Genomic DNA, 25,081 nt, shown 5'->3' with positions numbered 1-25,081 from the left:
CCGGGGCTCCGCGCTTGCCAGCCAGCGCAGGGTGCCGACGTTGGTGCCTTGCTCGCGCTCAGCGCCGCCGCCAGAGCCCAGCCCCAAAATTGCAAACGTCCAGCGCCTGCTCCCACACCAAAGGGGCCAGGACTCCCAGGTGTTGCTGGCCCTCGCCTTCCCTTGGCAGCCCTTCCACAGCCCCACAGACACTGGCGCTCAGAGCTTGGCAGCCACCTCAGGGTGCCAACGTTGGTGCCTTGCTCGCTCTCAGCGCCGCCGCCAGAGCCCAGCCCCAAAATTGCAAACGTCCAGCGCCTGCTCCCACACCAAAGGGGCCAGGACTCCCAGGTGTTGCTGGCCCTCGCCTTCCCTTGGCAGCCCTTCCACAGCCCCACAGGCACCGGGGCTCCGCGCTTGCCAGCCAGCGCAGGGTGCCGAAGTTGGCGCCTTCCTCGCTCTCAGCGCCGCCGCCAGAGCCCAGCCCCAAAATTGCAAACGTCCAGCACCTGCTCCCACACCAAAGGGGCCAGGACTCCCAGGTGTTGCTGGCCCTCGCCTTCCCTTGGCAGCCCTTCCACAGCCCCACAGGCAATGGGGCTCCGCGCTTGCCAGCCAGCGCAGGGTGCCGACGTTGGTGCCTTGCTCGCTCTCAGCGCCGCCGCCAGAGCCCAGCCCCAAAATTGCAAACGTCCAGCGCCTGCTCCCACACCAAAGGGGCCAGGACTCCCAGGTGTTGCTGGCCCTCGCCTTCCCTTGGCAGCCCTTCCACAGCCCCACAGGGACCAGGGCTCCGCGCTTGCCAGCCAGCGCAGGGTGCCGACGTTGGTGCCTTGCTCGCTCTCAGCGATGCCGCCAGAGCCCAGCCCCCAACATTGCAAACGTCCAGCGCCTGCTCCCACACCAAAGGGGCCAGGACTCCCAGGTGTTGCTGGCCCTCGCCTTCCCTTGGCAGCCCTTCCACAGCCCCACAGGCAATGGGGCTCCGCGCTTGCCAGCCAGCGCAGGGTGCCGACGTTGGTGCCTTGCTCGCTCTCAGCGCCGCCGCCAGAGCCCAGCCCCAAAATTGCAAACGTCCAGCGCCTGCTCCCACACCAAAGGGGCCAGGACTCCCAGGTGTTGCTGGCCCTCGCCTTCCCGTGGCAGCCCTTCCACAGCCCCACAGGGACCGGGGCTCCGCGCTTGCCAGCCAGCGCAGCGTGACGACTTTGGTGCCTTGCTCGCTCTCAGCGCCGCCGCCAGAGCCCAGCCCCCAACATTGCAAACGTCCAGCGCCTGCTCCCACACCAAAGGGGCCAGGACTCCCAGGTGTTGCTGGCCCTCGCCTTCCCGTGGCAGCCCTTCCACAGCCCCACAGGCACCGGGGCTCCCCGCTTGCCAGCCAGCGCAGGGTGCCGACGTTGGCGCCTTGCTCACTCTCAGCGATGCCGCCAGAGCCCAGCCCCAAAATTGCAAACGTCCAGCGCCTGCTCCCACACCAAAGGTGCCACGACTCCCAGGTGTTGCTGGCCCTCGCCTTCCCTTGGCAGCCCTTCCACAGCCCCACAGGGACCGGGGCTCCGCGCTTGCCAGCCAGTGCAGGGTGCCGACGTTGGTGCCTTGCTCGCTCTCAGCGATGCCGCCAGAGCCCAGCCCCCAACATTGCAAACGTCCAGCGCCTGCTCCCACACCAAAGGGGCCAGGACTCCCAGGTGTTGCTGGCCCTCGCCTTCCCTTGGCAGCCCTTCCACAGCCCCACAGGGACAGGGGCTCCGCGCTTGCCAGCCAGCGCAGGGTGACGACGTTGGTGCCTTGCTCGCTCTCAGCGCCGCCGCCAGAGCCCAGCCCCCAACATTGCAAACGTCCAGCGCCTGCTCCCACACCAAAGGGGCCAGGACTCCCAGGTGTTGCTGGCCCTCGCCTTCCCTTGGCAGCCCTTCCACAGCCCCACAGGGACCGGGGCTCCGCGCTTGCCAGCCAGCGCAGGGTGACGACGTTGGTGCCTTGGTCGCGCTCAGCGCCGCTGCCAGAGCCCAGCCCCAAAATTGAAAACGTCCAGCGCCTGCTCCCACACCAAAGGGGCCAGGACTCCCAGGTGTTGCTGGCCCTCGCCTTCCCTTGGCAGCCCTTCCACAGCCCCACAGGGACTGGGGCTCCGCGCTTGCCAGCCAGCGCAGGGTGCCGACGTTGGTGCCTTGCTCGCTCTCAGCGCCGCCGCCAGAGCCCAGCCCCCAACATTGCAAACGTCCAGCGCCTGCTCCCACACCAAAGGGGCCAGGACGCCCAGGTGTTGCTGGCCCTCGCCTTCCCGTGGCAGCCCTTCCACAGCCCCACAGGGACCGGGGCTCCGCGCTTCCCAGCCAGCGCAGGGTGCCGACGTTGGCGCCTTGCTCGCTCTCAGCGATGCCGCCAGAGCCCAGCCCCAACATTGCAAACGTCCAGCGCCTGCTCCCACACCAAAGGGGCCAGGACTCCCAGGTGTTGCTGGCCCTCGCCTTCCCTTGGCAGCCCTTCCACAGCCCCACAGGGACCGGGGCTCCGCGCTTGCCAGCCAGCGCAGGGTGACGACGTTGCTGCCTTGCTCGCGCTCAGCGCCGCCGCCAGAGCCCAGCCCCAAAATTGCAAACGTCCAGCGCCTGCTCCCACACCAAAGGGGCCAGGACTCCCAGGTGTTGCTGGCCCTCGCCTTCCCTTGGCAGCCCTTCCACAGCCCCACAGGGACCGGGGCTCCGCGCTTGCCAGCCAGCGCAGGGTGCCGACGTTGCTGCCTTGCTCGCTCTCAGCGCCGCCGCCAGAGCCCAGCCCCAAAATTGCAAACGTCCAGCGCCTTCTCCCACACCAAAGGGGCCAGGACTCCCAGGTGTTGCTGGCCCTCGCCTTCCCTTGGCAGCCCTTCCACAGCCCCACAGGGACCGGGGCTCCGCGCTTGCCAGCCAGCGCAGGGTGCAGAAGTTGGCGCCTTGCTCGCTCTCAGCGCCGCCGCCAGAGCCCAGCCCCAAAATTGCAAACGTCCAGCGCCTGCTCCCACACCAAAGGTGCCAGGACTCCCAGGTGTTGCTGGCCCTCGCCTTCCCTTGGCAGCCCTTCCACAGCCCCACAGGCAATGGGGCTCCGCACTTGCCAGCCAGCGCAGGGTGCCGACGTTGGTGCCTTGCTCGCTCTCAGCGCTGCCGCCAGAGCCCAGCCCCAAAATTGCAAACGTCCAGCGCCTGCTCCCACACCAAAGGGGCCAGGACTCCCAGGTGTTGCTGGCCCTCGCCTTCCCTTGGCAGCCCTTCCACAGCCCCACAGGCAATGGGGCTCCGCGCTTGCCAGCCAGCGCAGGGTGCCGACGTTGGTGCCTTGCTCGCTCTCAGCGATGCCGCCAGAGCCCAGCCCCCAACATTGCAAACGTCCAGCGCCTGCTCCCACACCAAAGGTGCCACGACTCCCAGGTGTTGCTGGCCCTCGCCTTCCCTTGGCAGCCCTTCCACAGCCCCACAGGGACCGGGGCTCCGCGCTTGCCAGCCAGCGCAGGGTGCCGACGTTGGTGCCTTGCTCGCTCTCAGCGCCGCCGCCAGAGCCCAGCCCCCAACATTGCAAACGTCCAGCGCCTGCTCCCACACCAAAGGGGCCAGGACTCCCAGGTGTTGCTGGCCCTCGCCTTCCCTTGGCAGCCCTTCCACAGCCCCACAGGGACCGGGGCTCCGCGCTTGCCAGCCAGCGCAGGGTGATGACGTTGGTGCCTTGCTCGCTCTCAGCGCCGCCGCCAGAGCCCAGCCCCAAAATTGAAAACGTCCAGCGCCTGCTCCCACACCAAAGGGGCCAGGACTCCCAGGTGTTGCTGGCCCTCGCCTTCCCTTGGCAGCCCTTCCACAGCCCCACAGGGACCGGGGCTCCGCGCTTGCCAGCCAGCGCAGGGTGCCGACGTTGGTGCCTTGCTCGCTCTCAGCGCCGCCGCCAGAGCCCAGCCCCAAAATTGCAAACGTCCAGCGCCTGCTCCCACACCAAAGGGGCCAGGACTCCCAGGTGTTGCTGGCCCTCGCCTTCCCGTGGCAGCCCTTCCACAGCCCCACAGGCACCGGGGCTCCCCGCTTGCCAGCCAGCGCAGGGTGCCGACGTTGCTGCCTTGCTCGCTCTCAGCGATGCCGCCAGAGCCCAGCCCCAAAATTGCAAACATCCAGCGCCTGCTCCCACACCAAAGGGGCCAGGACTCCCAGGTGTTGCTGGCCCTCGCCTTCCCTTGGCAGCCCTTCCACAGCCCCACAGGGACCGGGGCTCCGCGCTTGCCAGCCAGCGCAGGGTGCCGACGTTGGCGCCTTGCTCGCTCTCAGCGCCGCCGCCAGAGCCCAGCCCCAAAATTGCAAACGTCCAGCGCCTGCTCCCACACCAAAGGGGCCAGGACTCCCAGGTGTTGCTGGCCCTCGCCTTCCCTTGGCAGCCCTTCCACAGCCCCACAGGGACCGGGGCTCCGCGCTTGCCAGCCAGCGCAGGCTGCCGACGTTGCTGCCTTGCTCGCTCTCAGCGCCGCCGCCAGAGCCCAGCCCCAAAATTGCAAACGTCCAGCGCCTGCTCCCACACCAAAGGGGCCAGGACGCCCAGGTGTAGCTGGCCCTCGCCTTCCCGTGGCAGCCCTTCCACAGCCCCACAGGGACCGGGACTCCGCGCTTCCCAGCCAGCGCAGGGTGCCGACGTTGGCGCCTTACTCGCTCTCAGCGATGCCGCCAGAGCCCAGCCCCAAAATTGCAAACATCCAGCGCCTGCTCCCACACCAAAGGGGCCAGGACTCCCAGGTGTTGCTGGCCCTCGCCTTCCCTTGGCAGCCCTTCCACAGCCCCACAGGGACCGGGGCTCCGCGCTTGCCAGCCAGTGCAGGGTGCCGACGTTGGTGCCTTGCTCGCTCTCAGCGCCGCCGCCAGAGCCCAGCCCCAAAATTGCAAACGTCCAGCGCCTGCTCCCACACCAAAGGGGCCAGGACTCCCAGGTGTTGCTGGCCCTCGCCTTCCCTTGGCAGCCCTTCCACAGCCCCACAGGGACCGGGGCTCCGCGCTTGCCAGCCAGCGCAGGGTGCCGACGTTGGCGCCTTGCTCGCTCTCAGCGATGCCGCCAGAGCCCAGCCCCCAACATTGCAAACGTCCAGCGCCTGCTCCCACACCAAAGGGGCCAGGACTCCCAGGTGTTGCTGGCCCTCGCCTTCCCTTGGCAGCCCTTCCACAGCCCCACAGGGACTGGGGCTCAGCGCTTGCCAGCCAGCGCAGGGTGCCGACGTTGGTGCCTTGCTCGCTCTCAGCGCCGCCGCCAGAGCCCAGCCCCAAAATTGCAAACGTCCAGCGCCTGCTCCCACACCAAAGGGGCCAGGACTCCCAGGTGTTGCTGGCCCTCGCCTTCCCTTGGCAGCCCTTCCACAGCCCCACACGCACCGGGGCTCCGCGCTTGCAGCCAGCGCAGGGTGCCGACGTTGGTGCCTTGCTCACTCTCAGCGCCGCCGCCAGAGCCCAGCCCCAAAATTGCAAACGTCCAGCGCCTGCTCCCACACCAAAGGGGCCAGGACTCCCAGGTGTTGCTGGCCCTCGCCTTCCCTTGGCAGCCCTTCCACAGCCCCACAGGGACTGGGGCTCCGCGCTTGCCAGCCAGCGCAGGGTGCCGACGTTGGCGCCTTGCTCGCTCTCAGCGATGCCGCCAGAGCCCAGCCCCCAACATTGCAAACGTCCAGCGCCTGCTCCCACACCAAAGGGGCCAGGACTCCCAGGTGTTGCTGGCCCTCGCCTTCCCTTGGCAGCCCTTCCACAGCCCCACAGGGACCGGGGCTCCGCGCTTGGCAGCCAGCGCAGGGTGCCGAAGTTGGCGCCTTCCTCGCGCTCAGCGCCGCTGCCAGAGCCCAGCCCCCAACATTGCAAACGTCCAGCGCCTGCTCCCACACCAAAGGGGCCAGGACTCCCAGGTGTTGCTGGCCCTCGCCTTCCCTTGGCAGCCCTTCCACAGCCCCACAGACACTGGCGCTCAGAGCTTGCCAGCCAACGCAGGGTGCCGACGTTGGTGCCTTGCTCGCTCTCAGCGCCGCCGCCAGAGCCCAGCCCCAAAATTGCAAACGTCCAGCGCCTGCTCCCACACCAAAGGGGCCAGGACGCCCAGGTGTTGCTGGCCCTCGCCTTCCCTTGGCAGCCCTTCCACAGCCCCACAGGGACCGGGGCTCCGCGCTTCCCAGCCAGCGCAGGGTGCCGACGTTGGTGCCTTGCTCGCTCTCAGCGATGCCGCCAGAGCCCAGCCCCAAAATTGCAAACATCCAGCGCCTGCTCCCACACCAAAGGGGCCAGGACTCCCAGGTGTTGCTGGCCCTCGCCTTCCCTTGGCAGCCCTTCCACAGCCCCACACACACCGGGGCTCCGCGCTTGCCAGCCAGCGCAGGGTGACGACGTTGGTGCCTTGGTCGCGCTCAGCGCCACTGCCAGAGCCCAGCCCCAAAATTGCAAACGTCCAGCGCCTGCTCCCACACCAAAGGGGCCAGGACTCCCAGGTGTTGCTGGCCCTCGCCTTCCCTTGGCAGCCCTTCCACAGCCCCACAGGCAATGGGGCTCCGCGCTTGCCAGCCAGTGCAGGGTGCCGACGTTGGTGCCTTGGTCGCGCTCAGCGCCGCCGCCAGAGCCCAGCCCCAAAATTGCAAACGTCCAGCGCCTGCTCCCACACCAAAGGGGCCAGGACTCCCAGGTGTTGCTGGCCCTCGCCTTCCCTTGGCAGCCCTTCCACAGCCCCACAGGGACCGGGGCTCCGCGCTTGCCAGCCAGCGCAGGGTGCCGAAGTTGGCGCCTTCCTCGCTCTCAGCGCCGCCGCCAGAGCCCAGCCCCAAAATTGCAAACGTCCAGCGCCTGCTCCCACACCAAAGGGGCCAGGACTCCCAGGTGTTGCTGGCCCTCGCCTTCCCTTGGCAGCCCTTCCACAGCCCCACAGGCAATGGGGCTCCGCGCTTGCCAGCCAGCGCAGGGTGCCGACGTTGGTGCCTTGCTCGCGCTCAGCGCCGCCGCCAGAGCCCAGCCCCAAAATTGCAAACGTCCAGCGCCTGCTCCCACACCAAAGGGGCCAGGACTCCCAGGTGTTGCTGGCCCTCGCCTTCCCTTGGCAGCCCTTCCACAGCCCCACAGGGACCAGGGCTCCGCGCTTGCCAGCCAGCGCAGGGTGCCGACGTTGGTGCCTTGCTCGCTCTCAGCGATGCCGCCAGAGCCCAGCCCCCAACATTGCAAACGTCCAGCGCCTGCTCCCACACCAAAGGGGCCAGGACTCCCAGGTGTTGCTGGCCCTCGCCTTCCCTTGGCAGCCCTTCCACAGCCCCACAGGCAATGGGGCTCCGCGCTTGCCAGCCAGCGCAGGGTGCCGACGTTGGTGCCTTGCTCGCTCTCAGCGCCGCCGCCAGAGCCCAGCCCCAAAATTGCAAACGTCCAGCGCCTGCTCCCACACCAAAGGGGCCAGGACTCCCAGGTGTTGCTGGCCCTCGCCTTCCCGTGGCAGCCCTTCCACAGCCCCACAGGGACCGGGGCTCCGCGCTTGCCAGCCAGCGCAGGGTGCCGACGTTGGCGCCTTGCTCGCTCTCAGCGATGCCGCCAGAGCCCAGTCCCCAACATTGCAAACGTCCAGCGCCTGCTCCCACACCAAAGGGGCCAGGACTCCCAGGTGTTGCTGGCCCTCGCCTTCCCTTGGCAGCCCTTCCACAGCCCCACAGGGACCGGGGCTCCGCGCTTGCCAGCCAGCGCAGGGTGCTGACGTTGGTGCCTTGCTCGCTCTCAGCGATGCCGCCAGAGCCCAGCCCCCAACATTGCAAACGTCCAGCGCCTGCTCCCACACCAAAGGGGCCAGGACTCCCAGGTGTTGCTGGCCCTCGCCTTCCCTTGGCAGCCCTTCCACAGCCCCACAGGCAATGGGGCTCCGCGCTTGCCAGCCAGCGCAGGGTGCCGACGTTGGTGCCTTGCTCGCTCTCAGCGCCGCCGCCAGAGCCCAGCCCCAAAATTGCAAACGTCCAGCGCCTGCTCCCACACCAAAGGGGCCAGGACTCCCAGGTGTTGCTGGCCCTCGCCTTCCCTTGGCAGCCCTTCCACAGCCCCACAGACACTGGCGCTCAGAGCTTGGCAGCCACCTCAGGGTGCCAACGTTGGTGCCTTGGTCGCTCTCAGCGCCGCCGCCAGAGCCCAGCCCCAAAATTGCAAACGTCCAGCGCCTGCTCCCACACCAAAGGGGCCAGGACTCCCAGGTGTTGCTGGCCCTCGCCTTCCCGTGGCAGCCCTTCCACAGCCCCACAGGGACCGGGGCTCCGCGCTTGCCAGCCAGCGCAGGGTGCCGAAGTTGGCGCCTTCCTCGCTCTCAGCGCCGCCGCCAGAGCCCAGCCCCAAAATTGCAAACGTCCAGCGCCTGCTCCCACACCAAAGGGGCCAGGACTCCCAGGTGTTGCTGGCCCTCGCCTTCCCTTGGCAGCCCTTCCACAGCCCCACAGGCAATGGGGCTCCGCGCTTGCCAGCCAGCGCAGGGTGCCGACGTTGGTGCCTTGCTCGCTCTCAGCGCCGCCGCCAGAGCCCAGCCCCAAAATTGAAAACGTCCAGCGCCTGCTCCCACACCAAAGGGGCCAGGACTCCCAGGTGTTGCTGGCCCTCGCCTTCCCTTGGCAGCCCTTCCACAGCCCCACAGGCACCGGGGCTCCGCGCTTGCCAGCCAGCGCAGGGTGCCGACGTTGGCGCCTTGCTCACTCTCAGCGATGCCGCCAGAGCCCAGCCCCAAAATTGCAAACGTCCAGCGCCTGCTCCCACACCAAAGGTGCCACGACTCCCAGGTGTTGCTGGCCCTCGCCTTCCCTTGGCAGCCCTTCCACAGCCCCACAGGGACCGGGGCTCCGCGCTTGCCAGCCAGCGCAGGGTGCCGACGTTGGTGCCTTGCTCGCTCTCAGCGATGCCGCCAGAGCCCAGCCCCCAACATTGCAAACGTCCAGCGCCTGCTCCCACACCAAAGGGGCCAGGACTCCCAGGTGTTGCTGGCCCTCGCCTTCCCTTGGCAGCCCTTCCACAGCCCCACAGGGACCGGGGCTCCGCGCTTGCCAGCCAGCGCAGGGTGACGACGTTGCTGCCTTGCTCGCTCTCAGCGCCGCCGCCAGAGCCCAGCCCCCAACATTGCAAACGTCCAGCGCCTGCTCCCACACCAAAGGGGCCAGGACTCCCAGGTGTTGCTGGCCCTCGCCTTCCCTTGGCAGCCCTTCCACAGCCCCACAGGGACCGGGGCTCCGCGCTTGCCAGCCAGCGCAGGGTGACGACGTTGGTGCCTTGGTCGCGCTCAGCGCCGCTGCCAGAGCCCAGCCCCAAAATTGAAAACGTCCAGCGCCTGCTCCCACACCAAAGGGGCCAGGACTCCCAGGTGTTGCTGGCCCTCGCCTTCCCTTGGCAGCCCTTCCACAGCCCCACACACACCGGGGCTCCGCGCTTGCCAGCCAGCGCAGGGTGCCGACGTTGGTGCCTTGCTCGCTCTCAGCGCCGCCGCCAGAGCCCAGCCCCCAACATTGCAAACGTCCAGCGCCTGCTCCCACACCAAAGGGGCCAGGACGCCCAGGTGTAGCTGGCCCTCGCCTTCCCGTGGCAGCCCTTCCACAGCCCCACAGGGACCGGGGCTCCGCGCTTGCCAGCCAGCGCAGGGTGCCGACGTTGGCGCCTTGCTCGCTCTCAGCGATGCCGCCAGAGCCCAGCCCCCAACATTGCAAACGTCCAGCGCCTGCTCCCACACCAAAGGGGCCAGGACTCCCAGGTGTTGCTGGCCCTCGCCTTCCCTTGGCAGCCCTTCCACAGCCCCACAGGGACCGGGGCTCCGCGCTTGCCAGCCAGCGCAGGGTGCCGACGTTGGTGCCTTGCTCGCGCTCAGCGCCGCCGCCAGAGCCCAGCCCCAAAATTGCAAACGTCCAGCGCCTGCTCCCACACCAAAGGGGCCAGGACTCCCAGGTGTTGCTGGCCCTCGCCTTCCCTTGGCAGCCCTTCCACAGCCCCACAGACACTGGCGCTCAGAGCTTGGCAGCCACCTCAGGGTGCCAACGTTGGTGCCTTGCTCGCTCTCAGCGCCGCCGCCAGAGCCCAGCCCCAAAATTGCAAACGTCCAGCGCCTGCTCCCACACCAAAGGGGCCAGGACTCCCAGGTGTTGCTGGCCCTCGCCTTCCCTTGGCAGCCCTTCCACAGCCCCACAGGGACCGGGGCTCCGCGCTTGCCAGCCAGCGCAGGGTGCCGAAGTTGGCGCCTTCCTCGCTCTCAGCGCCGCCGCCAGAGCCCAGCCCCAAAATTGCAAACGTCCAGCGCCTGCTCCCACACCAAAGGGGCCAGGACTCCCAGGTGTTGCTGGCCCTCGCCTTCCCTTGGCAGCCCTTCCACAGCCCCACAGGCAATGGGGCTCCGCGCTTGCCAGCCAGCGCAGGGTGCCGACGTTGGTGCCTTGCTCGCTCTCAGCGCCGCCGCCAGAGCCCAGCCCCAAAATTGCAAACGTCCAGCGCCTGCTCCCACACCAAAGGGGCCAGGACTCCCAGGTGTTGCTGGCCCTCGCCTTCCCTTGGCAGCCCTTCCACAGCCCCACAGGGACCGGGGCTCCGCGCTTGCCAGCCAGCGCAGGGTGCCGACGTTGCTGCCTTGCTCGCTCTCAGCGCCGCCGCCAGAGCCCAGCCCCAAAATTGAAAACGTCCAGCGCCTGCTCCCACACCAAAGGGGCCAGGACTCCCAGGTGTTGCTGGCCCTCGCCTTCCCTTGGCAGCCCTTCCACAGCCCCACAGGGACCGGGGCTCCGCGCTTGCCAGCCAGCGCAGCGTGACGACTTTGGTGCCTTGCTCGCTCTCAGCGCCGCCGCCAGAGCCCAGCCCCAAAATTGCAAACGTCCAGCGCCTGCTCCCACACCAAAGGTGCCACGACTCCCAGGTGTTGCTGGCCCTCGCCTTCCCTTGGCAGCCCTTCCACAGCCCCACAGGGACCGGGGCTCCGCGCTTGCCAGCCAGCGCAGGGTGCCGACGTTGGTGCCTTGCTCGCTCTCAGCGATGCCGCCAGAGCCCAGCCCCCAACATTGCAAACGTCCAGCGCCTGCTCCCACACCAAAGGGGCCAGGACTCCCAGGTGTTGCTGGCCCTCGCCTTCCCTTGGCAGCCCTTCCACAGCCCCACAGGGACCGGGGCTCCGCGCTTGCCAGCCAGCGCAGGGTGACGACGTTGCTGCCTTGCTCGCTCTCAGCGCCGCCGCCAGAGCCCAGCCCCCAACATTGCAAACGTCCAGCGCCTGCTCCCACACCAAAGGGGCCAGGACTCCCAGGTGTTGCTGGCCCTCGCCTTCCCTTGGCAGCCCTTCCACAGCCCCACAGGGACCGGGGCTCCGCGCTTGCCAGCCAGCGCAGGGTGACGACGTTGGTGCCTTGGTCGCGCTCAGCGCCGCTGCCAGAGCCCAGCCCCAAAATTGCAAACGTCCAGCGCCTGCTCCCACACCAAAGGGGCCAGGACTCCCAGGTGTTGCTGGCCCTCGCCTTCCCTTGGCAGCCCTTCCACAGCCCCACAGGGACTGGGGCTCCGCGCTTGCCAGCCAGCGCAGGGTGCCGACGTTGGTGCCTTGCTCGCTCTCAGCGCCGCCGCCAGAGCCCAGCCCCCAACATTGCAAACGTCCAGCGCCTGCTCCCACACCAAAGGGGCCAGGACGCCCAGGTGTAGCTGGCCCTCGCCTTCCCGTGGCAGCCCTTCCACAGCCCCACAGGGACCGGGGCTCCGCGCTTGCCAGCCAGCGCAGGGTGCCGACGTTGGCGCCTTGCTCGCTCTCAGCGATGCCGCCAGAGCCCAGCCCCCAACATTGCAAACGTCCAGCGCCTGCTCCCACACCAAAGGGGCCAGGACTCCCAGGTGTTGCTGGCCCTCGCCTTCCCTTGGCAGCCCTTCCACAGCCCCACAGGGACCGGGGCTCCGCGCTTGCCAGCCAGCGCAGGGTGCCGACGTTGGTGCCTTGCTCGCGCTCAGCGCCGCCGCCAGAGCCCAGCCCCAAAATTGCAAACGTCCAGCGCCTGCTCCCACACCAAAGGGGCCAGGACTCCCAGGTGTTGCTGGCCCTCGCCTTCCCTTGGCAGCCCTTCCACAGCCCCACAGACACTGGCGCTCAGAGCTTGGCAGCCACCTCAGGGTGCCAACGTTGGTGCCTTGCTCGCTCTCAGCGCCGCCGCCAGAGCCCAGCCCCAAAATTGCAAACGTCCAGCGCCTGCTCCCACACCAAAGGGGCCAGGACTCCCAGGTGTTGCTGGCCCTCGCCTTCCCTTGGCAGCCCTTCCACAGCCCCACAGGGACCGGGGCTCCGCGCTTGCCAGCCAGCGCAGGGTGCCGAAGTTGGCGCCTTCCTCGCTCTCAGCGCCGCCGCCAGAGCCCAGCCCCAAAATTGCAAACGTCCAGCGCCTGCTCCCACACCAAAGGGGCCAGGACTCCCAGGTGTTGCTGGCCCTCGCCTTCCCTTGGCAGCCCTTCCACAGCCCCACAGGCAATGGGGCTCCGCGCTTGCCAGCCAGCGCAGGGTGCCGACGTTGGTGCCTTGCTCGCTCTCAGCGCCGCCGCCAGAGCCCAGCCCCAAAATTGCAAACGTCCAGCGCCTGCTCCCACACCAAAGGGGCCAGGACGCCCAGGTGTTGCTGGCCCTCGCCTTCCCTTGGCAGCCCTTCCACAGCCCCACAGGGACCAGGGCTCCGCGCTTGCCAGCCAGCGCAGGGTGCCAACGTTGGCGCCTTGCTCACTCTCAGCGATGCCGCCAGAGCCCAGCCCCAAAATTGCAAACGTCCAGCGCCTGCTCCCACACCAAAGGTGCCACGACTCCCAGGTGTTGCTGGCCCTCGCCTTCCCTTGGCAGCCCTTCCACAGCCCCACAGGGACCGGGGCTCCGCGCTTGCCAGCCAGCGCAGGGTGCCGACGTTGGTGCCTTGCTCGCTCTCAGCGATGCCGCCAGAGCCCAGCCCCCAACATTGCAAACGTCCAGCGCCTGCTCCCACACCAAAGGGGCCAGGACTCCCAGGTGTTGCTGGCCCTCGCCTTCCCTTGGCAGCCCTTCCACAGCCCCACAGGGACCGGGGCTCCGCGCTTGCCAGCCAGCGCAGGGTGACGACGTTGCTGCCTTGCTCGCTCTCAGCGCCGCCGCCAGAGCCCAGCCCCCAACATTGCAAACGTCCAGCGCCTGCTCCCACACCAAAGGGGCCAGGACTCCCAGGTGTTGCTGGCCCTCGCCTTCCCTTGGCAGCCCTTCCACAGCCCCACAGGGACCGGGGCTCCGCGCTTGCCAGCCAGCGCAGGGTGACGACGTTGGTGCCTTGGTCGCGCTCAGCGCCGCTGCCAGAGCCCAGCCCCAAAATTGAAAACGTCCAGCGCCTGCTCCCACACCAAAGGGGCCAGGACTCCCAGGTGTTGCTGGCCCTCGCCTTCCCTTGGCAGCCCTTCCACAGCCCCACAGGGACTGGGGCTCCGCGCTTGCCAGCCAGCGCAGGGTGCCGACGTTGGTGCCTTGCTCGCTCTCAGCGCCGCCGCCAGAGCCCAGCCCCCAACATTGCAAACGTCCAGCGCCTGCTCCCACACCAAAGGGGCCAGGACGCCCAGGTGTAGCTGGCCCTCGCCTTCCCGTGGCAGCCCTTCCACAGCCCCACAGGGACCGGGGCTCCGCGCTTGCCAGCCAGCGCAGGGTGCCGACGTTGGCGCCTTGCTCGCTCTCAGCGATGCCGCCAGAGCCCAGCCCCCAACATTGCAAACGTCCAGCGCCTGCTCCCACACCAAAGGGGCCAGGACTCCCAGGTGTTGCTGGCCCTCGCCTTCCCTTGGCAGCCCTTCCACAGCCCCACAGGGACCGGGGCTCCGCGCTTGCCAGCCAGCGCAGGGTGCCGACGTTGGTGCCTTGCTCGCGCTCAGCGCCGCCGCCAGAGCCCAGCCCCAAAATTGCAAACGTCCAGCGCCTGCTCCCACACCAAAGGGGCCAGGACTCCCAGGTGTTGCTGGCCCTCGCCTTCCCTTGGCAGCCCTTCCACAGCCCCACAGACACTGGCGCTCAGAGCTTGGCAGCCACCTCAGGGTGCCAACGTTGGTGCCTTGCTCGCTCTCAGCGCCGCCGCCAGAGCCCAGCCCCAAAATTGCAAACGTCCAGCGCCTGCTCCCACACCAAAGGGGCCAGGACTCCCAGGTGTTGCTGGCCCTCGCCTTCCCTTGGCAGCCCTTCCACAGCCCCACAGGGACCGGGGCTCCGCGCTTGCCAGCCAGCGCAGGGTGCCGAAGTTGGCGCCTTCCTCGCTCTCAGCGCCGCCGCCAGAGCCCAGCCCCAAAATTGCAAACGTCCAGCGCCTGCTCCCACACCAAAGGGGCCAGGACTCCCAGGTGTTGCTGGCCCTCGCCTTCCCTTGGCAGCCCTTCCACAGCCCCACAGGGACTGGGGCTCCGCGCTTGCCAGCCAGCGCAGGGTGCCGACGTTGGTGCCTTGCTCGCTCTCAGCGCCGCCGCCAGAGCCCAGCCCCAAAATTGCAAACGTCCAGCGCCTGCTCCCACACCAAAGGGGCCAGGAAGCCCAGGTGTTGCTGGCCCTCGCCTTCCCTTGGCAGCCCTTCCACAGCCCCACAGGGACCAGGGCTCCGCGCTTGCCAGCCAGCGCAGGGTGCCGACGTTGGTGCCTTGCTCGCTCTCAGCGATGCCGCCAGAGCCCAGCCCCCAACATTGCAAACGTCCAGCGCCTGCTCCCACACCAAAGGGGCCAGGACGCCCAGGTGTTGCTGGCCCTCGCCTTCCCTTGGCAGCCCTTCCATAGCCCCACAGGGACTGGGGCTCCGCGCTTGCCAGCCAGCGCAGGGTGCCGACGTTGGTGCCTTGCTCGCTCTCAGCGCCGCCGCCAGAGCCCAGCCCCCAACATTGCAAACGTCCAGCGCCTGCTCCCACACCAAAGGGGCCAGGACGCCCAGGTGTAGCTGGCCCTCGCCTTCCCGTGGCAGCCCTTCCACAGCCCCACAGGGACCGGGGCTCCGCGCTTCCCAGCCAGCGCAGGGTGCCGACGTTGGCGCCTTGCTCGCTCTCAGCGATGCCGCCAGAGCCCAGCCCCCAACATTGCAAACGTCCAGCGCCTGCTCCCACACCAAAGGGGCCAGGACTCCCAGGTGTTGCTGGCCCTCGCCTTCCCTTGGCAGCCCTTCCACAGCCCCACAGACACTGGCGCTCAGAGCTTGGCAGCCACCTCAGGGTGCCAACGTTGGTGCCTTGCTCGCTCTCAGCGCCGCCGCCAGAGCCCAGCCCCAAAATTGCAAACATCCAGCGCCTGCTCCCACACCAAAGGGGCCAGGACTCCCAGGTGTTGCTGGCCCTCGCCTTCCCTTGGCAGCCCTTCCACAGCCCCACAGGGACCGGGGCTCCGCGCTTGCCAGCCAGCGCAGGGTGCCGACTTTGTTGCCTTCCTCGCTCTCAGCGCCGCCGCCAGAGCCCAGCCCCAAAATTGCAAACGTCCAGCGCCTGCTCCCACACCAAAGGGGCCAGGACTCCCAGGTGTTGCTGGCCCTCGCCTTCCCTTGGCAGCCCTTCCACAGCCCCACAGGGACCGGGGCTCCGCGCTTGCCAGCCAGCGCAGGGTGACGACGTTGGTGCCTTGGTCGCGCTCAGCGCCGCTGCCAGAGCCCAGCCCCAAAATTGAAAACGTCCAGCGCCTGCTCCCACACCAAAGGGGCCAGGACTCCCAGGTGTTGCTGGCCCTCGCCTTCCCTTGGCAGCCCTTCCACAGCCCCACAGGGACTGGGGCTCCGCGCTTGCCAGCCAGCGCAGGGTGCCGACGTTGGTGCCTTGCTCGCTCTCAGCGCCGCCGCCAGAGCCCAGCCCCCAACATTGCAAACGTCCAGCGCCTGCTCCCACACCAAAGGGGCCAGGACGCCCAGGTGTAGCTGGCCCTCGCCTTCCCGTGGCAGCCCTTCCACAGCCCCACAGGGACCGGGGCTCCGCGCTTGCCAGCCAGCGCAGGGTGCCGACGTTGGCGCCTTGCTCGCTCTCAGCGATGCCGCCAGAGCCCAGCCCCCAACATTGCAAACGTCCAGCGCCTGCTCCCACACCAAAGGGGCCAGGACTCCCAGGTGTTGCTGGCCCTCGCCTTCCCTTGGCAGCCCTTCCACAGCCCCACAGGGACCGGGGCTCCGCGCTTGCCAGCCAGCGCAGGGTGCCGACGTTGGTGCCTTGCTCGCGCTCAGCGCCGCCGCCAGAGCCCAGCCCCAAAATTGCAAACGTCCAGCGCCTGCTCCCACACCAAAGGGGCCAGGACTCCCAGGTGTTGCTGGCCCTCGCCTTCCCTTGGCAGCCCTTCCACAGCCCCACAGACACTGGCGCTCAGAGCTTGGCAGCCACCTCAGGGTGCCAACGTTGGTGCCTTGCTCGCTCTCAGCGCCGCCGCCAGAGCCCAGCCCCAAAATTGCAAACGTCCAGCGCCTGCTCCCACACCAAAGGGGCCAGGACTCCCAGGTGTTGCTGGCCCTCGCCTTCCCTTGGCAGCCCTTCCACAGCCCCACAGGGACCGGGGCTCCGCGCTTGCCAGCCAGCGCAGGGTGCCGAAGTTGGCGCCTTCCTCGCTCTCAGCGCCGCCGCCAGAGCCCAGCCCCAAAATTGCAAACGTCCAGCGCCTGCTCCCACACCAAAGGGGCCAGGACTCCCAGGTGTTGCTGGCCCTCGCCTTCCCTTGGCAGCCCTTCCACAGCCCCACAGGCAATGGGGCTCCGCGCTTGCCAGCCAGCGCAGGGTGCCGACGTTGGTGCCTTGCTCGCTCTCAGCGCCGCCGCCAGAGCCCAGCCCCAAAATTGCAAACGTCCAGCGCCTGCTCCCACACCAAAGGGGCCAGGACTCCCAGGTGTTGCTGGCCCTCGCCTTCCCTTGGCAGCCCTTCCACAGCCCCACAGGGACCAGGGCTCCGCGCTTGCCAGCCAGCGCAGGGTGCCGACGTTGGTGCCTTGCTCGCTCTCAGCGATGCCGCCAGAGCCCAGCCCCCAACATTGCAAACGTCCAGCGCCTGCTCCCACACCAAAGGGGCCAGGACTCCCAGGTGTTGCTGGCCCTCGCCTTCCCTTGGCAGCCCTTCCACAGCCCCACAGGGACCGGGGCTCCGCGCTTGCCAGCCAGCGCAGCGTGACGACTTTGGTGCCTTGCTCGCTCTCAGCGCCGCCGCCAGAGCCCAGCCCCAAAATTGCAAATGTCCAGCGCCTGCTCCCACACCAAAGGGGCCAGGACTCCCAGGTGTTGCTGGCCCTCGCCTTCCCGTGGCAGCCCTTCCACAGCCCCACAGGCACCGGGGCTCCCCGCTTGCCAGCCAGCGCAGGGTGCCGACGTTGGCGCCTTGCTCACTCTCAGCGATGCCGCCAGAGCCCAGCCCCAAAATTGCAAACGTCCAGCGCCTGCTCCCACACCAAAGGGGCCAGGACTCCCAGGTGTTGCTGGCCCTCGCCTTCCCTTGGCAGCCCTTCCACAGCCCCACAGGGACCGGGGCTCCGCGCTTGCCAGCCAGCGCAGGGTGCCGACGTTGGTGCCTTGCTCGCTCTCAGCGATGCCGCCAGAGCCCAGCCCCAAAATTGCAAATGTCCAGCGCCTGCTCCCACACCAAAGGGGCCAGGACTCCCAGGTGTTGCTGGCCCTCGCCTTCCCGTGGCAGCCCTTCCACAGCCCCACAGGCACCGGGGCTCCCCGCTTGCCAGCCAGCGCAGGGTGCCGACGTTGGCGCCTTGCTCACTCTCAGCGATGCCGCCAGAGCCCAGCCCCAAAATTGCAAACGTCCAGCGCCTGCTCCCACACCAAAGGGGCCAGGACTCCCAGGTGTTGCTGGCCCTCGCCTTCCCTTGGCAGCCCTTCCACAGCCCCACAGGGACCGGGGCTCCGCGCTTGCCAGCCAGCGCAGGGTGCCGACGTTGGTGCCTTGCTCGCTCTCAGCGATGCCGCCAGAGCCCAGCCCCCAACATTGCAAACGTCCAGCGCCTGCTCCCACACCAAAGGGGCCAGGACTCCCAGGTGTTGCTGGCCCTCGCCTTCCCTTGGCAGCCCTTCCACAGCCCCACAGGGACAGGGGCTCCGCGCTTGCCAGCCAGCGCAGGGTGACGACGTTGGTGCCTTGCTCGCTCTCAGCGCCGCCGCCAGAGCCCAGCCCCCAACATTGCAAACGTCCAGCGCCTGCTCCCACACCAAAGGGGCCAGGACTCCCAGGTGTTGCTGGCCCTCGCCTTCCCTTGGCAGCCCTTCCACAGCCCCACAGGGACCGGGGCTCCGCGCTTGCCAGCCAGCGCAGGGTGCCGACGTTGGTGCCTTGGTCGCGCTCAGCGCCGCTGCCAGAGCCCAGCCCCAAAATTGAAAACGTCCAGCGCCTGCTCCCACACCAAAGGGGCCAGGACTCCCAGGTGTTGCTGGCCCTCGCCTTCCCTTGGCAGCCCTTCCACAGCCCCACAGGGACTGGGGCTCCGCGCTTGCCAGCCAGCGCAGGGTGCCGACGTTGGTGCCTTGCTCGCTCTCAGCGCCGCCGCCAGAGCCCAGCCCCCAACATTGCAAACGTCCAGCGCCTGCTCCCACACCAAAGGGGCCAGGACGCCCAGGTGTAGCTGGCGCTCGCCTTCCCGTGGCAGCCCTTCCACAGCCCCACAGGGACCGGGGCTCCGCGCTTCCCAGCCAGCGCAGGGTGCCGAAGTTGGCGCCTTGCTCGCTCTCAGCGATGCCGCCAGAGCCCAGCCCCCAACATTGCAAACGTCCAGCGCCTGCTCCCACACCAAAGGGGCCAGGACTCCCAGGTGTTGCTGGCCCTCGCCTTCCCTTGGCAGCCCTTCCACAGCCCCACAGGGACCGGGGCTCCGCGCTTGCCAGCCAGCGCAGGGTGCCGACGTTGGTGCCTTGCTCGCTCTCAGCGCCGCCGCCAGAGCCCAGCCCCAAAATTGCAAACGTCCAGCGCCTGCTCCCACACCAAAGGGGCCAGGAAGCCCAGGTGTTGCTGGCCCTCGCCTTCCCTTGGCAGCCCTTCCACAGCCCCACAGGGACCAGGGCTCCGCGCTTGCCAGCCAGCGCAGGGTGCCGACGTTGGTGCCTTGCTCGCTCTCAGCGATGCCGCCAGAGCCCAGCCCCCAACATTGCAAACGTCCAGCGCCTGCTCCCACACCAAAGGGGCCAGGACTCCCAGGTGTTGCTGGCCCTCGCCTTCCCTTGGCAGCCCTTCCACAGCCCCACAGGGACTGGGGCTCCGCGCTTGCCAGCCAGCGCAGGGTGCCGACGTTGGTGCCTTGCTCGCTCTCAGCGCCGCCGCCAGAGCCCAGCCCCCAACATTGCAAACGTCCAGCGCCTGCTCCCACACCAAAGGGGCCAGGACGCCCAGGTGTAGCTGGCCCTCGCCTTCCCGTGGCAGCCCTTCCACAGCCCCACAGGGACCGGGGCTCCGCGCTTCCCAGCCAGCGCAGGGTGCCGACGTTGGCGCCTTGCTCGCTCTCAGCGATGCCGCCAGAGCCCAGCCCCCAACATTGCAAACGTCCAGCGCCTGCTCCCACACCAAAGGGGCCAGGACTCCCAGGTGTTGCTGGCCCTCGCCTTCCCTTGGCAGCCCTTCCACAGCCCCACAGACACTGGCGCTCAGAGCTTGGCAGCCACCTCAGGGTGCCAACGTTGGTGCCTTGCTCGCTCTCAGCGCCGCCGCCAGAGCCCAGCCCCAAAATTGCAAACATCCAGCGCCTGCTCCCACACCAAAGGGGCCAGGACTCCCAGGTGTTGCTGGCCCTCGCCTTCCCTTGGCAGCCCTTCCACAGCCCCACAGGGACCGGGGCTCCGCGCTTGCCAGCCAGCGCAGGGTGCCGACTTTGTTGCCTTCCTCGCTCTCAGCGCCGCCGCCAGAGCCCAGCCCCAAAATTGCAAACGTCCAGCGCCTGCTCCCACACCAAAGGGGCCAGGACTCCCAGGTGTTGCTGGCCCTCGCCTTCCCTTGGCAGCCCTTCCACAGCCCCACAGGGACCGGGGCTCCGCGCTTGCCAGCCAGCGCAGGGTGACGACGTTGGTGCCTTGGTCGCGCTCAGCGCCGCTGCCAGAGCCCAGCCCCAAAATTGAAAACGTCCAGCGCCTGCTCCCACACCAAAGGGGCCAGGACTCCCAGGTGTTGCTGGCCCTCGCCTTCCCTTGGCAGCCCTTCCACAGCCCCACAGGGACTGGGGCTCCGCGCTTGCCAGCCAGCGCAGGGTGCCGACGTTGGTGCCTTGCTCGCTCTCAGCGCCGCCGCCAGAGCCCAGCCCCCAACATTGCAAACGTCCAGCGCCTGCTCCCACACCAAAGGGGCCAGGACGCCCAGGTGTAGCTGGCCCTCGCCTTCCCGTGGCAGCCCTTCCACAGCCCCACAGGGACCGGGGCTCCGCGCTTGCCAGCCAGCGCAGGGTGCCGACGTTGGCGCCTTGCTCGCTCTCAGCGATGCCGCCAGAGCCCAGCCCCCAACATTGCAAACGTCCAGCGCCTGCTCCCACACCAAAGGGGCCAGGACTCCCAGGTGTTGCTGGCCCTCGCCTTCCCTTGGCAGCCCTTCCACAGCCCCACAGGGACCGGGGCTCCGCGCTTGCCAGCCAGCGCAGGGTGCCGACGTTGGTGCCTTGCTCGCGCTCAGCGCCGCCGCCAGAGCCCAGCCCCAAAATTGCAAACGTCCAGCGCCTGCTCCCACACCAAAGGGGCCAGGACTCCCAGGTGTTGCTGGCCCTCGCCTTCCCTTGGCAGCCCTTCCACAGCCCCACAGACACTGGCGCTCAGAGCTTGGCAGCCACCTCAGGGTGCCAACGTTGGTGCCTTGCTCGCTCTCAGCGCCGCCGCCAGAGCCCAGCCCCAAAATTGCAAACGTCCAGCGCCTGCTCCCACACCAAAGGGGCCAGGACTCCCAGGTGTTGCTGGCCCTCGCCTTCCCTTGGCAGCCCTTCCACAGCCCCACAGGGACCGGGGCTCCGCGCTTGCCAGCCAGCGCAGGGTGCCGAAGTTGGCGCCTTCCTCGCTCTCAGCGCCGCCGCCAGAGCCCAGCCCCAAAATTGCAAACGTCCAGCGCCTGCTCCCACACCAAAGGGGCCAGGACTCCCAGGTGTTGCTGGCCCTCGCCTTCCCTTGGCAGCCCTTCCACAGCCCCACAGGCAATGGGGCTCCGCGCTTGCCAGCCAGCGCAGGGTGCCGACGTTGGTGCCTTGCTCGCTCTCAGCGCCGCCGCCAGAGCCCAGCCCCAAAATTGCAAACGTCCAGCGCCTGCTCCCACACCAAAGGGGCCAGGACGCCCAGGTGTTGCTGGCCCTCGCCTTCCCTTGGCAGCCCTTCCACAGCCCCACAGGGACCAGGGCTCCGCGCTTGCCAGCCAGCGCAGGGTGCCGACGTTGGTGCCTTGCTCGCTCTCAGCGATGCCGCCAGAGCCCAGCCCCCAACATTGCAAACGTCCAGCGCCTGCTCCCACACCAAAGGGGCCAGGACTCCCAGGTGTTGCTGGCCCTCGCCTTCCCTTGGCAGCCCTTCCACAGCCCCACAGGGACTGGGGCTCCGCGCTTGCCAGCCAGCGCAGGGTGCCGACGTTGGTGCCTTGCTCGCTCTCAGCGCCGCCGCCAGAGCCCAGCCCCCAACATTGCAAACGTCCAGCGCCTGCTCCCACACCAAAGGGGCCAGGACGCCCAGGTGTAGCTGGCCCTCGCCTTCCCGTGGCAGCCCTTCCACAGCCCCACAGGGACCGGGGCTCCGCGCTTCCCAGCCAGCGCAGGGTGCCGACGTTGGCGCCTTGCTCGCTCTCAGCGATGCCGCCAGAGCCCAGCCCCCAACATTGCAAACGTCCAGCGCCTGCTCCCACACCAAAGGGGCCAGGACTCCCAGGTGTTGCTGGCCCTCGCCTTCCCTTGGCAGCCCTTCCACAGCCCCACAGACACTGGCGCTCAGAGCTTGGCAGCCACCTCAGGGTGCCAACGTTGGTGCCTTGCTCGCGCTCAGCGCCGCCGCCAGAGCCCAGCCCCAAAATTGCAAACATCCAGCGCCTGCTCCCACACCAAAGGGGCCAGGACTCCCAGGTGTTGCTGGCCCTCGCCTTCCCTTGGCAGCCCTTCCACAGCCCCACAGGGACCGGGGCTCCGCGCTTGCCAGCCAGCGCAGGGTGCCGACTTTGTTGCCTTCCTCGCTCTCAGCGCCGCCGCCAGAGCCCAGCCCCAAAATTGCAAACGTCCAGCGCCTGCTCCCACACCAAAGGGGCCAGGACTCCCAGGTGTTGCTGGCCCTCGCCTTCCCTTGGCAGCCCTTCCACAGCCCCACAGGCAATGGGGCTCCGCGCTTGCCAGCCAGCGCAGGGTGCCGACGTTGGTGCCTTGCTCGCTCTCAGCGCCGCCGCCAGAGCCCAGCCCCAAAATTGCAAACGTCCAGCGCCTGCTCCCACACCAAAGGGGCCAGGACTCCCAGGTGTTGCTGGCCCTCGCCTTCCCTTGGCAGCCCTTCCACAGCCCCACAGGGACCAGGGCTCCGCGCTTGCCAGCCAGCGCAGGGTGCCGACGTTGGTGCCTTGCTCGCTCTCAGCGATGCCGCCAGAGCCCAGCCCCCAACATTGCAAACGTCCAGCGCCTGCTCCCACACCAAAGGGGCCAGGACTCCCAGGTGTTGCTGGCCCTCGCCTTCCCTTGGCAGCCCTTCCACAGCCCCACAGGGACCGGGGCTCCGCGCTTGCCAGCCAGCGCAGCGTGACGACTTTGGTGCCTTGCTCGCTCTCAGCGCCGCCGCCAGAGCCCAGCCCCAAAATTGCAAATGTCCAGCGCCTGCTCCCACACCAAAGGGGCCAGGACTCCCAGGTGTTGCTGGCCCTCGCCTTCCCGTGGCAGCCCTTCCACAGCCCCACAGGCACCGGGGCTCCCCGCTTGCCAGCCAGCGCAGGGTGCCGACGTTGGCGCCTTGCTCACTCTCAGCGATGCCGCCAGAGCCCAGCCCCAAAATTGCAAACGTCCAGCGCCTGCTCCCACACCAAAGGGGCCAGGACTCCCAGGTGTTGCTGGCCCTCGCCTTCCCTTGGCAGCCCTTCCACAGCCCCACAGGGACCGGGGCTCCGCGCTTGCCAGCCAGCGCAGGGTGCCGACGTTGGTGCCTTGCTCGCTCTCAGCGATGCCGCCAGAGCCCAGCCCCAAAATTGCAAATGTCCAGCGCCTGCTCCCACACCAAAGGGGCCAGGACTCCCAGGTGTTGCTGGCCCTCGCCTTCCCGTGGCAGCCCTTCCACAGCCCCACAGGCACCGGGGCTCCCCGCTTGCCAGCCAGCGCAGGGTGCCGACGTTGGCGCCTTGCTCACTCTCAGCGATGCCGCCAGAGCCCAGCCCCAAAATTGCAAACGTCCAGCGCCTGCTCCCACACCAAAGGGGCCAGGACTCCCAGGTGTTGCTGGCCCTCGCCTTCCCTTGGCAGCCCTTCCACAGCCCCACAGGGACCGGGGCTCCGCGCTTGCCAGCCAGCGCAGGGTGCCGACGTTGGTGCCTTGCTCGCTCTCAGCGATGCCGCCAGAGCCCAGCCCCCAACATTGCAAACGTCCAGCGCCTGCTCCCACACCAAAGGGGCCAGGACTCCCAGGTGTTGCTGGCCCTCGCCTTCCCTTGGCAGCCCTTCCACAGCCCCACAGGGACAGGGGCTCCGCGCTTGCCAGCCAGCGCAGGGTGACGACGTTGGTGCCTTGCTCGCTCTCAGCGCCGCCGCCAGAGCCCAGCCCCCAACATTGCAAACGTCCAGCGCCTGCTCCCACACCAAAGGGGCCAGGACTCCCAGGTGTTGCTGGCCCTCGCCTTCCCTTGGCAGCCCTTCCACAGCCCCACAGGGACCGGGGCTCCGCGCTTGCCAGCCAGCGCAGGGTGCCGACGTTGGTGCCTTGGTCGCGCTCAGCGCCGCTGCCAGAGCCCAGCCCCAAAATTGAAAACGTCCAGCGCCTGCTCCCACACCAAAGGGGCCAGGACTCCCAGGTGTTGCTGGCCCTCGCCTTCCCTTGGCAGCCCTTCCACAGCCCCACAGGGACTGGGGCTCCGCGCTTGCCAGCCAGCGCAGGGTGCCGACGTTGGTGCCTTGCTCGCTCTCAGCGCCGCCGCCAGAGCCCAGCCCCCAACATTGCAAACGTCCAGCGCCTGCTCCCACACCAAAGGGGCCAGGACGCCCAGGTGTAGCTGGCGCTCGCCTTCCCGTGGCAGCCCTTCCACAGCCCCACAGGGACCGGGGCTCCGCGCTTCCCAGCCAGCGCAGGGTGCCGAAGTTGGCGCCTTGCTCGCTCTCAGCGATGCCGCCAGAGCCCAGCCCCCAACATTGCAAACGTCCAGCGCCTGCTCCCACACCAAAGGGGCCAGGACTCCCAGGTGTTGCTGGCCCTCGCCTTCCCTTGGCAGCCCTTCCACAGCCCCACAGGGACCGGGGCTCCGCGCTTGCCAGCCAGCGCAGGGTGCCGACGTTGGTGCCTTGCTCGCGCTCAGCGCCGCCGCCAGAGCCCAGCCCCAAAATTGCAAACGTCCAGCGCCTGCTCCCACACCAAAGGGGCCAGGACTCCCAGGTGTTGCTGGCCCTCGCCTTCCCTTGGCAGCCCTTCCACAGCCCCACAGGGACCGGGGCTCCGCGCTTGCCAGCCAGCGCAGGGTGCCGACGTTGGCGCCTTGCTCGCTCTCAGCGATGCCGCCAGAGCCCAGCCCCCAACATTGCAAACGTCCAGCGCCTGCTCCCACACCAAAGGGGCCAGGACTCCCAGGTGTTGCTGGCCCTCGCCTTCCCTTGGCAGCCCTTCCACAGCCCCACAGAGACTGGGGCTCCGCGCTTGCCAGCCAGCGCAGGGTGCCGACGTTGGTGCCTTGCTCGCTCTCAGCGCCGCCGCCAGAGCCCAGCCCCCAACATTGCAAACGTCCAGCGCCTGCTCCCACACCAAAGGGGCCAGGACGCCCAGGTGTAGCTGGCCCTCGCCTTCCCGTGGCAGCCCTTCCACAGCCCCACAGGGACCGGGGCTCCGCGCTTCCCAGCCAGCGCAGGCTGCCGACGTTGGCGCCTTGCTCGCTCTCAGCGATGCCACCAGAGCCCAGCCCCCAACATTGCAAACGTCCAGCGCCTGCTCCCACACCAAAGGGGCCAGGACTCCCAGGTGTTGCTGGCCCTCGCCTTCCCTTGGCAGCCCTTCCACAGCCCCACAGGGACCGGGGCTCC

This window comes from Aptenodytes patagonicus, chromosome 11 (genome assembly GCF_965638725.1).
Source record: "Aptenodytes patagonicus chromosome 11, bAptPat1.pri.cur, whole genome shotgun sequence".
NCBI lineage: Eukaryota > Metazoa > Chordata > Aves > Sphenisciformes > Spheniscidae > Aptenodytes > Aptenodytes patagonicus.
This window is presented reverse-complemented; position numbering follows the sequence as displayed.